This window comes from Haemaphysalis longicornis, unplaced genomic scaffold (assembly GCF_048455015.1).
Source record: "Haemaphysalis longicornis isolate Haplotype H1 unplaced genomic scaffold, Haemaphysalis longicornis Haplotype H1 scaffold_1, whole genome shotgun sequence".
Classification (NCBI taxonomy): domain Eukaryota; kingdom Metazoa; phylum Arthropoda; class Arachnida; order Ixodida; family Ixodidae; genus Haemaphysalis; species Haemaphysalis longicornis.
The window spans coordinates 63,407,939-63,420,153 of record NW_027526203.1 but is presented as its reverse complement, the minus strand read 5'-3'; positions in this window follow the sequence as shown (position 1 = coordinate 63,420,153).

Sequence of the window (12,215 nt, the reverse complement as noted above, 5' to 3'; positions counted from 1 at the left end):
CAGAAAATACAACATGTCGAGCAGTTTCAAACATTTTTAGCAAATACGAGCACATTTTCTCAGCCAATAAATCGCTTGTACCTGTGTCTCTGCACTGTGGAAAATTGGTAAAAACGACATTTACACTGAAAAAAAAAGTGAAATGTGCGAGAAAACGTTTGTCAATCTTGGAAAAATATTCTTTCTGGCGAATATTCGCCTTGAAATTGCGCATTGTTGTGCTCGTAGCAAAAATACCAAAGACAAGCAATTCACTAGCACAAATGATCGACGTTTATTTTAGAAAGTTTAATCAGGACAGTTTTGGTGTTAGCAGAGAAAAAAAATTTTCATTTGTGCAGGCACACTACTTCACCCCATTGTCCCACAGAGCGTCTTCTCTGCACGGCAGGCGCCTGCCTGCATGAAAGAGGCGCGAGCCAGCCGGTTCGCGCTACAAGAGTACCTTTCCCGCAATGATATTTCGTAGCGTCAATAGCGGAAAAAGGTATAATGCGCGTGTTGGACTTGGTGGGAAAAGTACAACGTGGAGCTGGCGGGGGTGCGCCCATTCCATGAGTACGGGTAACTCAATGGCTGGCTAGACATGGACGTGCATTTAAAAAAGCAGTGCATGTTATACGTGGTATCTTTTGAGTATGCCGAAAATAACGAAATAAACAGCGGCGGAGTCAGCGAGTTAAACGAATTCATTTGCAAGCGTTAGCGGGAATTGCATAACCCGATGCTTTAAATACACATCTGATGTCCAGCCGTTGAGTTACATGTACTCATACAATGGGCGCACCACCGCTAGCTCCACGTTTTACTTTTCCCACCAATACGCGCGTTATACCTTTTCCGGTACTGACGCTACAAATACCATTGCGGGAAAGGTACTCTTGTAGCGCGAACCGGCTGGCTCGCGCCTCTTCCATGCAGGCAGGCGCATGCCGTGCAGAGAAGACGCTCTGTGGAACAACGGGGGGAAGTAGTGTCCCTGCACAAATTGAAGATTTTTTTTTTCTCTGCTAACACAAAAACTGTCCTGATTGAACTTTCTGAGATAAACTGCGATCATTTGCGTTAGTGAATTGCTTGTCTTTGATATTTTTGCTACGGCACAACAATGCGCAATTTCAAGGCGAATATGCGCCAGAAAGAATATTTTTCCAATTGTGACAAACGTTTTTTCGCACATTTCACCTTTTTTTCAGTGTAAATGTGGTTTTTACCAATTTTTGACAAGGCAGAGACACAGGTACAAGCGCTTCATTGGCTGAGAGAATGTGCTGGTATTTTCTAAAAATGTTTGAAAATGCTGGACATGGGGTATTTTCTGAATGGCGTAAACACAGGAAACAAAAACCAAATTATTTTAAAAATGCCGCATAGAGCAGCCCGGGGTCTCAACATGATGTTAACAAAAAATGGTGGCCATTATAAAAGAAGTTACTTTTTTATGAATTTTTTTCACAGACGCAAGTTTGCCTTAAACCCTGGAGGTAAAAGGGCCGCTAGAAAAAGGACAAAACTTTTTCGAACAAAAACTCTTTCAGGGAGCATTATGGTCCATGCGAGGATGACCCACAATTTTTACTGAGGAAATCTGTGATGTTCGATTTTAGGGCTGGGACGTTTGGCATGGAATGACCCTTCTGTAAACAAAAAAGTGCTTGCAAAACATTGATCACGAGTTGGCCGGTTCGTCTGTTCCCATGAGACGTCACCTTCTGCCGCTGATTGACTTCGCTGTCACATAGTTAGTTAAGCTTGTTATAAAACATGTAAATGTTTCGCACAAAATGTGAAGGGAAAATAATATCGCTACCTTGAATTACATTCTTTTTACGGAAGTTTAAGAATGGTCGCAAACTATCAACCGCGACTTTTCAAGGGATTATGTAACTTTTGCGTTATCACAAATTTTATGCTCAGCAAATTCGCCCGTATTTACTCAACTTTTTATCGAGAAGTAGCTTCCTGTGACAAAATCACAATTCGAAACTTGAATTCAATTTTAAAAAATAAAAATACAATAAAGAAAAACTACATAATGTCCAAGCAGACTTTTATACCACTGTACGCCCGTTTGTATAATATGAGAAGATGTGAAATAAACAGTGAGCGCTTACTCCTCAGGAACAGAGCTCAATCATTTTCAAATGAAGTGAATAGCTCCGCCATTTGGAAGCCCATTTTTGCAGCATTTCTGAGCAGTCTTCGTACGCTTAATAACTCCGGTGGGAAAAGAAATTTCCATGCCGTACTCGTGTACTTTCTTGCTGTGTATTAAAAGAACAGAATAAATTTACCACCCACAAACCTAGTTACGGCGTATAAAATTCGCCTCTTTCTGGTGCCCATGCCGAGGAGCTGCTTTTTTCAGCGCTTCCCTGCCCCCAGGGAATCTCCAACACGCTCCCAATACTGCGCCAGTTGAAATACTTTGGTGCGAGCCTCTCCTTTCCGAGGGGCAAGAAAGACGGGAGAAATTGAGCGACTACTCGTGAAAAAGGCTCGCCCACTTTGATTCCCCCGAAAAAGAAAACGCACACGGTCGCAAACAAAGCGGACAACGGCGCGGCCAGGCTGCCAGCATTCTGTCCTCGTGTATCTGGGGGCAACGCGTGGCCGCGCGTTCGAGGCAATCAATGGGCCAATCGGAGCAGCTCCTCGCCCCGCGTCACTGCGCCACCGGAGAAGAGCGATGAAGGCGAGAGCAACAGGCAGGCTAGCGCCACTGTAGCCACCGGAGAAAAACTGGTGGTGGCCGGACGTGCCACGTGAATGACGGGTTTTGCCCGTAAGGGCACTTCAGCAGCCGCTGGTTCTTGGTGTTTTAGACTCTTTCTTTAGGTAGCAAATGATTTTTCTACTAGATTTTTCTACGCGCAGACCAAGACCACTCCGCTTTCAAGTGTGGTAAGTCGCACGAAATTGTGTCCAATTATACGACTGTAACAAGCTATGTTAGTTTCCAACTGTATACACCCTTGCCAGAAAACAGTGTGGGTCACCCGTATCTGATTTCACTGCGGACAATAAAGTAAATCTCACGCCCAATGAATGAGGAGACAGTAGAAGGCAGTGGCTTGTATGCACTAGTAGCAAGTGACCTTCCGCTCATTTTTCGCTTGCGCAGAAGTATCGAGATAGAACATCGTTTGTTGCTAATATCATTGAACAAGCTCAAGCCAACCATGCGCTTGGCCGTTTTGGAACGTGGGAAGGTTGCAAGTACAAAGATTTTATTTCGGTTGTTCAAAATCATACGCCTCACGAAGAGAAGAAAAAGCCGCAGCATAGCGTCTTGACAATGATGCCATGCCTGAGCTGATCCTTAGCAAGGGTAAGAAGGAGCTATTTAACTTCAAACAAAACACCTATAAAATTTCTGACGGGAATGAAACAGTCCATAGGCGCCGAGTACGGGGGGGTGGGCTTGGGGCCGCGAGCTCCCTCCGGGTCAGCCCCCCCGGCAATGCTGCCCCCCTATCCCCCCAGTTTCCATAGATAGTGACATTACCAGTCGAGGTTTCTTGTGTTGCCTATACCCTTTCCCTTAAAATACTATCGTGGCTAAAATCTTACTGCATCATTGTTAGCGTAGACGTGCACGGCTTACTTCCATACTTTCTATTCATTCCTTCAAATCCTTACCATAGGATCACAAGCTATCTTGAAGAACCAGTGGCGGTTGCGTCATCGGTATTTTTATTCCATTTTTTAACTTTTGACTGAGAACGCCATGTAAACACAAAATAGAGTTAAATATCGACACAGGAATAATTTATATCTTCCTAGAGACGGACGGAGCAACCATCATTGTTAAATATTAGAGATAGCCCGTGCTCAGGGAATGAATATATTGCTGTATGTTCACCACGCGCTAAATTGCTGTGCGTGCGTATTTGAGCATGAAAAACAAGGCTTCAGTCCTCAGTTACCCCTTCGGCAATTTTTATTAGCAGCCTAGGAAATGCACATGAGTGTTATGCGTTTCAGTATTCCTACTCATTCCAGTAGGCAATCCTGACCACCCTTTGAACAACTAGCTCTACTAACCGTTTACATTTCTGAGGGAGAAATCGCCACTTGCAGGCAGAAGTAATATATATATATATATATATATATATATATATATATATATATATATATATATATATATAGAGCGATGAATAAGTTCCGGGATTCGGTTTCAAAAATACACGAGAGGGTAGACACGTATGAAAACGATGATCGAACTAACGTTTCGACCGGGGTCCGGTCGAAACGTTAGTTCGATCATCGTTTTCATACGTGTGTCTACCCTTTCGTGTGTATATATATATATATATATATACGAGAGGGTGGCCACACGTATGAAAACGATGATTGAACTAACGTTTCGACCGGGGTCCGGGCTTCGTCAGAGTCCGGACCCCGCTCGAAACGTTAGTTCAATCATCGTTTTCATACGTGTGTCCACCCTCTCGTGTATTTTTGAAACCGAATCCCAGAACTTATTCATCGCTATCTATCTATATATATATATATAGGGTTTGGAAATGAGGGGCTCGTTAGGAAATACAGAAAGAAATGCCGGCAGTCTACAACGCCAAAGAAGGCATAGGGGAATGTTTGGAATATTTTTTTTACCGTTAGTGACAGTACTATTTTAATAATTACACGAGAAAGAAATAAAGAAAAACACGCGCCCAGAGTGGAGACCGAACCCACGCCTTTCGATTAGATCTCGAATGCCTTACCAATTCAGCTATCTGGGCGACTGTGTTCTCCTTCACATTCTGGGGTATTTATATTTACTACAACTGTGCCTGACGCTTGAGGGTGGTAGCCAGCGCCACTCAGACTACACGGGGAGAAGGGGACCTTCTTTTCAACCCCCGGGGTGTGACGCTAACGTCTACAGCCTGTCATGAGCGGGTAACTGGTGGGAGGCCCTCTTATGCTACCTTGGCACCAAGGCTGCCAGAACCGAGGCCCTCGCTAAGCTTTCGCTCGATAATAGGGTTTGGAAATGAGGGGCTCGTTAGGAAATACAGAAAGAAATGCCGGCAGTCTACAACGCCAAAGAAGGCATAGGGGAATGGTTGGAATATTTTTTTACCGTTAGTGACATTACTTTTTTAATAATTACACGAGAAAGAAAGAAAGAAAAACACGCGCCCAGAGTGGGGACCGAAAGGCGTGGGTTCGGTTCTTTTCGTTTCGACTAAAAAAATTCTTCATCTCTTTCTGTGACCCACCACAACCTCCCCTTTGCTTTCCGAGGTTTTCTTGACTGCCAACCCTTATTTTCTGTCTTGTTTCACGGAGCCCCTCATTTCCCATTTTCTGATTCGCTATATATATATATATATATATATATATATATATATATATATATATATCAGGGTGTCGAACCGGAACCGAACTGAACCGAAAACCGGAACCGAACCGGTATTTTTTCCGGAACTGAACCCGAACCCGAACCGTTATTTTTTGAGCACGCTGAACCCGAACCGGAACTGAACCGGAAAAAGAAATAACGGTTACCGGTTCATGCCGAAACGGTTCGACCCTCTATTGTTGATATTGCACAGTCAATGCAATTCAGGCCTTTTTTTCTTTCCCGTACCATCAACTTTGTACTTGCTCCCGCACTTTCCCCTCCAGACAATTGAACACTATCACGCTCTATGTAACAACAGGGGAAATGAATGAGCACCAATGTAGCATTGGTCTGTTGCTGCTGGAGGCGCGAGCGTAGTGCAAGCTGACCAAACGAAATGTCATTCTCGGCAGCTTGCAGGTGATATAAAACGACTTTGCCCTTCCCTAGCTGCGACTTCATTGGAGAAATCAGGCTGCAGGAGTGTTCCCTGCGCAACAGCGAAAGCTCACACCCGATGTGTGCAAACTTTTTGCATTTCATAATTTGTTTAAAAGGTCCGACACCTGCAAATTATTAATACTTGACAAGTGTGACCGCAGGAGCTGCTCAGTGGCTAAGTTGTTTGCTAAGCCGTTTGCCCAACTCGCTACATTGCTTCTACTGCTACTCGTTCCGGAGGGGAATACTGGTGGGGACGAATTAAAGAGCGTCTACCCAAAAAGTCCCATCTCATGCTCCACGTGTCAAATTTCCCTTTCATTTTGTAACCGCATTATCTGTTATAAGATTCCGCAATGTAGCACACGGAACGATGGTAGGGGTTCAGGCGGTACGATGACATACTGATTGTAATGCACACTTTCGGTATCGCAAAAGGAATTGCAGTGGTCAGAGCAATAATGCAGTGACTGAGCGTAACTAAAGCTTACTTTTAACAAAAGTGTGGCTAACACATTCGATAAGGTGACAGCTAACAAATTATTCAGGGTTACCAAATAATCTAATTCATTGGTAGTATTTATGTGCCTGTTGTAGAATTTTTCTGTTTTGTTACAAATATAAAAAATGTGCGCCATTGTTATTAAGCGCTGGTATTTGAACACGCCAGTACGCAGGACTAAATTTAAGGCCTCAAGGTTAGCGTGATGGGCGATTGCATAGCGACAATTGCGATTTCAACAAAAAAGGAAAGGACAGAAAATATATCCCACCATCATATCTCTTGGCGTTGGCTTTATGAATAGTTGCTAGGACAACAGAAAGGCTGAGCGATAAAGAAGGTGGTAAATCGTCGCCACTTCATGTGTTTTTCTAATATCTCCTAATTGTTTAAAGTTTCCTTCGCAATTGCGCCACTGCCCTTGGGGAGCAGCACCATTTTGAATGTTAGTTTGTGTTTTCATTTGACGGTCGTTTTAAACTAGTAAATGTTTTTTTTTCTAATTTTAGTGATAATTCAACTCATCGAACCGGTTCGCGAACCGGTTCAAGCTCCCGAACCGGTTCGCGAACCGGTTCGGTACGTGATTTTGTCGAACCGGAACTGAACCGGAACGAAATTATTTCACCCGAACCCGAACCTTAACCGAACCGGTATTTTTTTCGGTTCGACACCCTGATATATATATATATATATATATATATATAGAAACAAAGTTTTCCTGGACGCCGGTAGAATATACACAAAAATTGTTTCGGTTACGGTAAAAAAAGAGAAGAGATTTAATAACGTTTCGGCCGAGGGACCAGCCTTCGTCAGATACCGGCCTTTGTCAGGTATTATTAAATGTATCTGACGAAGGCTGGTCCCTCTACCCAAACGTAATTAAATCTGGTCTCTTTTTTTACGGTGGTCGAAAACATTTTTGTATGTATGTAAATATATGTAAGACAGAAATAAGAATTGGCAGTCAAGAAGACCTCGGAAAGCAATGGGGAGGATGTAGTAGCTCAAGATAAAGAATTTGGAAAATAAGAAAGTGGGGAAAAAAATGCCCGCCAGGTGGGATCCGAACCCACGACCTCCAGAATACCGGTCTGGTGCGATAGCCACTACGCTACCGGTGGGGCTACTTTAGCCTCCACTTTCTGGGGTATTTATGTTCAGGTAGTTTTTGTGCCCTGCGCTTGGGGGTGGTAGCCAGCGCCACTCGGACTACTCGGGGTGATGGGGACCGTCTTTTTAATCCCCGGGCCGTGACTCGAGCGTCTACGACATGTCGAGAGTGGTCGACCAGCGTTGAACCCTCTTAAGCTCCCTATGGCACCAAGACTGCCAGAACAGAGGCCCTCGCTATGCATGTAGCGAATCAGAATAGGAAATGAGGGGCTCGTTGAAAATAAGACAGAAATAAGAATCGGCAGTCAAGAAGACCTCGGAAAGCAAAGGGGAGGATGTAGTAGCTCAAGATAAAGAATTTGGAAAATAAGAAAGTAAGTAAATAAGAAAATAAGAAAGTAAGAAAGTAAGTAAATCAGAAAATAAGAAAGAAAGAAAGTAGCCCCGCCGGTAGCGTAGTGATTATCGCGCCAGACCGGTATTCTGGCGGTCGTGGGTTCGGATCCCACCTGGCGGGCATTTTTTCTCCACTTTCTTATTTTCCAAATTCTGTATCTTGAGCTACTACATCTTCCCCTTTGCTTTCTGAGGTCTTCTTGACTGCCAATTCCTATTTCTGTCTTATTTTCAACGAGCCCCTCATTTCCTATTCTCATTCCCTACATGCATAGCGAGGGCCTCTGTTCTGGCAGTCTTGGTGCCATAGGGAGCTTGAGAGGGTTTAACGCTGGTCGAACACTCTCGACATGTCGTAGACGCTCGAGTCACGGCCCGGGGGTTAAAAAGAACGTCCCCTTCACCCCGAGTAGCACGAGTGGCGCTGGCTACCACCCCCAAGCGAAGGAAACAAAAAACACCTGAACATAAATACCCCAGAAAGTGGAGGCTAAAGTAGCCGCGCCGGTAGCATAGTGGTTATCGCACCAGACCGGTATTCTGGAGGTCGTCGGTTCGGATCCCACCTGGCGGGCATTTTTTCTCCACTTTCTTATTTTCCAAATTCTTTATCTTGAGCTACTCCATCCTCCCCATTGCTTTCCGAGGTCTTCTTGACTGCCAATTCTTATTTCTGTCTTATTTTCAACGAGCCTTTCATTTCCTATTCTGATTCGCTACATGCATAGCGAGGGCCTCTGTTCTGGCAGTCTTGGTCCCATAGGGAGCTTAAAGGAGCCATGAAGACAAAATACAAGTTGGGTTTATTAGAAAGTCTGCTTAGTCCCGATAACAATGATACCAATATCATCGCAATCTTCGAACAAATAACGGAGATGTTAAAGAAAACGTTTGAAACAGTCGCGACCCCCTAGCCAATTTTGCGCAACTTTTCTATGACGTCACGGGACCTTGTTTGTGCGATTGGCGGCTGCCTAAGAGACCTGTCGTGACGACACATGACTGGACGTCTGTAATGGGGCCCCTAGTTCAATTTGACCGCATCACTTGAATGCTAACGTGCACTTAACGCACTGATAATTATGTTTTATTGTTGGCCCGTATGACGTCATTCTTGCTCATAACACGTCATTGTGGCGCAAAATTTGAAAGTTTTTAAATACTTCTCGCTTTTTTTTGTTAAAAAAACATCTTTTTTGGCTCTAATGGAGCTGAGTGAGATACTGAATCCTCGTTCTTTCAAATTAAACGAAGTTGTATTTTCTCTTCATGGCTCCTTTAAGAGGGTTCAACGCTGGTCGACCACTCTCGACATGTCGTAGACGCTCGAGTCACGGCCCGGGAGGTTCCCGTTTGAACCCATTACCATTTCGCCCTTCCCGCTTGTTCCGTCCCGTTTCAACCCGGCGCAAAACGACCTTGCAGTTTCGCCTTTTCTCATTTGGCCCGTTCCCGTTTGAACCCGTTCCCACTTCAACCTTCATGTTTGTTCCTTCCCATTTCAACCCGGGGCGAAAGAACCTTCCCGTTTCCCATTTTCCCGTTTAGCCCCTTCCCGGAATAACGTACCCAGTTTATGAAACATTATAAAAAACATTTTCATATTATTTTTCATTTATTTCCGTTTGTTCACAGCCGCTGCGATAGCATGCTCAGTACATCCAGAGTCCTTGACTGCTTTTCAAACCTAGGCTTCACTTTTTGAATCTAGAGATGACGACATTTGGTTACAATTCGTCATACCAATTAACAAATCTTTTAAATTAACAAAACCTAACAAACAAACTAACTTTTAACAAATGAATAAACAAATCTTTTAAATTAACAAAAAAGTCTTTTAAACTAACAAACCAAAAAATGATAAAATAAAAAGCCCAGAAAAGCGCCGCGGAAGCACAAATAAAAAATCGCAAAAACACCCTCACTTTGAAAGAAATCGTATTTGGCGTACTAACACATTTAATCGTTATAATAACGCAAGTGTACATCAATGTCGAAAAGAAACAGATGAAAAATATAAAATATAAAAATGTGTATAAAAATAAAGTAACCCTATGTATCTGGATACATATGCCACATCTGGCTATAAAAAATCGCAGTCATGAGAAGCGGCCTAAAATATAAACTTAGCTTTGCGTTTTATTGATTCTGTTTATTCCCCTCACTCTGGCGTACTCAATTTGCATAGTAGGGCAAACCTTCAAAAACTTAAGCAGTGCAGGGTTGTCTCTAGCCTAAATTTTCTTTACTAGAGAAACTTAAAATTGTCGCGGGAATACTACCTCCAAGGACCTTTCAGACGTTCAGCGAGAAGACATCATAGCAAGAATATTAGGCAGCCAATCAGCTGAATTACTATTCGAAAGTTCTCTTTGTTTGCTCGTGCAATTTCTTACTGGAATAAGTTAACTGAACAAAATAGTTAAGTTAACTCGGTATCGTTAGAAGTATTTTCCCCACGTATTGTAAATATGTATTCTGGTTGAATCGTCGTATTTTAAAATTGGAATAGTACATTACGAATGCATATCTTTGTTCGGACCCCTTTGCGTCTATTACATATTTATGTCTTTTATTTATTTGTGTGGGGCGTTTTTAAACTACGCCAACCAATACTGATGTGTTTTTATGTTCATTCCTGCATGAGCCCGACCATGCCGTAAAGTATCGGTAAATAAATAAAAATATCTGCCAATTACTCACGTAGGAAAGGCATTAGCAGCCAATTCTCAGATTTCTGGACATGTTTTTTCCTTTTTTATAGTCTCTCCTACGGACATCTTTGATATATAAATCTCTCGAACCCGAAGACAAAGCTCCGCTCCAAACAATGAGCATAAGAGCGGCTGATAAATAAATTTCAGCCGCACGTACCAACACCAACTGCAGAATAATCCAATGCGTGCATTCCTCAAGATATTGGGTATCTGTATAGTACACTTTCGCCGCTACAAATTTTGTGTCAAGAGGGCAGTATCGGCCTGAGGCATTCGGAAACTTTTATCGGCCGTAAATATTGGTCGATTCCGGAAAATGTGGTGCATACAAGATTTTAGTGCATGACCCGTTGCTTGTAAGCACATTTTGGGGAACGGTTTCGAAGACGGTAACGCATATTTTCAGAAATTCAAATGGGTTGCAACAATGCGGGTTCAAATGAGAAGGGCGTTCTGGGAACGGGCTGAAACAGGAAGCGCCCAAACGGGAAGGTCGTTTCGGGAACGGGCGCACACGGGACGGGTCAAGCGGTAAGGGCGTTTCGGGAATGGGTTCAAACGGGAAGGGACCTTCTTTTTAACCCCGCGGCCCGGGGGTTAAAAAGAAGGTCCCCTTCACCCCGAGTAGTCCGAGTGACGCTTGCTACCACCCCCAAGCGCAGGAAACAAAAAACACCAGAACATAAATACCCCAGAAAGTGGAGGCTGAAGTAGCCCCGCCGGTAGCGTAGTGGTTGTCACACCAGACCGGTATTCTGGAGGTCGTGGGATCGGATCCCACCTGGCGGGCGTTTTTTCTCCACTTTCTTATTTTCCAAATTATTTATCTTGAGCTACTACATCCTCCCCTTTGCTTTCCGAGGTCTTCTTGACTGGCAATTCTTATTTCTGTCTTATTTTCAACGAGCCCCTCATTTCCTATTCTGATTCGCTACACACACACACACACACACACACACACACATATATATATATATATATATATATTTATATATATATATATATATATATATATATATATATATATATATATATATATATTTATATATATATATATATATATATATATATATATATATATATATATATATATATATATATTTATATATATATTATATATATATATATATATATATATAATATATATATATATACGGTCGAAGAAGAGCAGTTTCCAATGGTCCAGAAGAATATCAAAAAGTAGAGTCCGACGCACACCTCAAAAAACAAAAACAAACATGTATACTAACATTTCGACTGGAGACTGGACCACCTCCAATCGAAATGTTAGTAAACATGGTTGTTTTTGTTTTTTGAGACGTGCGTCAGACTCTACTTTTCGAGATATAGATATATATATATATATATATATAAATCTATATATATATATATATATATATATATATAAAGTAAGTAAATGAGGTGCTCGTTGAGGAAATACAGAAACATAGGTCGGCAGTCTACAACGCCAAAGGAGGCATAGGGGTGTGGTTAGGCTCTATTTTTTACTATGGTTAATGAAGTGAAGATTTTTTTTTCAATATAAGGAAGAAAGAAAGAAAAACGCGCCCAGAGTGGGGACCGAACCCACGCCTTTCGATTAGATCTCGAATGCCTTACCAATTCGGCTATCTGGGCGACTGTGTTCTCCTTCACTTTCTGGGCTATTTATATTTACTAGAAG